The sequence below is a fragment of the Suillus subaureus genome (assembly GCF_016647635.1).
Source record: "Suillus subaureus strain MN1 chromosome Unknown BJ212scaffold_167, whole genome shotgun sequence".
NCBI classification, from domain to species: domain Eukaryota; kingdom Fungi; phylum Basidiomycota; class Agaricomycetes; order Boletales; family Suillaceae; genus Suillus; species Suillus subaureus.
Genome location: NW_024538723.1, coordinates 28,965 through 30,432, shown reverse-complemented (window position 1 = coordinate 30,432; position 1,468 = coordinate 28,965).

The window sequence follows — 1,468 nt, the reverse complement described above, 5'->3', positions numbered from 1 at the left end:
ACAAAAAGATTTTCCACCACTGGCAATACACAGCTTTGAACGCCTATCATTGATCGCACTTATATGAATTCCAAGCCTGACCACCGTGCTCTACTTCCAAGGCTTCTACTTCTCAGAATCTTCCTAATAAGGTAGGTGCTTCTATTGCCCTTCGTACACTCTGAGAGTCACGGATGTCCAAAAATTCTATTGACATTCAGTTATAACTAGAAGGTACGACCATCGGAACTTCTCGCAGCAACACGCACGACTATTAGCTCATACTCTCCATTACAGTTATGTTTATATTGTGCACTAGTCATGTATAGTAATGCTTGTATCAGACCCAGACCGTAAATGTTTCAATGCACTGAATTTATGTAATCCATTCCACAGTGAAACCGACCATTTCAGAGATGCCAATATTTGGCCTTCCGCATCATGTTTACGACTGTTTGGGGAAGTGGGTCAGAAGTTCGGGCGACCAGCAAGACAATCACTTACCCATTATGAAACTTCCTCAACCTTTACTGTGGCAGGCAATATTAATGTTGTAGTCCACATCATGGTTGTGTTCAGCTCGGTATTTCAAAATCTACATGGACGCAATCATTGTATTTACCAGTTACTAGTAAAGTTCGATCAACTACTGCGATCAATGATCCGGGCGTTCAAGTTGTGTTTTGCGGGCGGTGAAAAAAATGTTTTTGCATTCAGCACCTGAAACATCACGTTTTGCTAGCTAGGGTACATAGTCTACCATGTCGAAGTTGATACATTTTGAATCATCTAAATAATCATCTGGAACAGCGGAATCGGGGACTGGCGCGACCAAGCGTCGCTACGATATAGACGATGATTCCACTGCGACCACCAACCCGTATGCTGCAGCGGCAGCGAACCCGCCAACAGCCATCGTACTCACTGCTCCCCAAATATATCCCCAGAAATTCCTCGCTGCCCCCGTGATTCGAGCTTTGACCGTACCAAATATCAGAAGAACTATCCCAGTAATTATGCAAGAAATCTTCAGTGCATCGATTGCTTTGGAAATGAAGAAATATGGGAGAAGGGGGATGATACCCCCACACAGGTATCCCATCCCGATGGTAAACGCAGAGATGTATAGTCGGCGAGTCGGAATTTCCTCTGAGCAAGTAAAAGACAGTGACAATCAGAACCACGTCAAACGCAATAATAATGACAAGATACACATACCCAATCCCTCTCCAAATTTCAGTAGGAAAGGTGTTAGCCCATGTTCGCTTTTCATCCCCCGCGATGGTTTCTCCTCATCGGCAGGTGCGGGTGTACTTCCGTCGAACCCAGACTCATCCTCTGCTTTCCGCAGGCAATTTGCGACAGCCTGGGAGGCCGGTTCATCGACACCGACGGGACCCAAAACAGCGTATACCTCTCTCTCCATTTCCCCGATGCAACTCCGCGTCACCCGTGAGTAGGTGTGGCGTCGCAAGAACAGATAATGGTC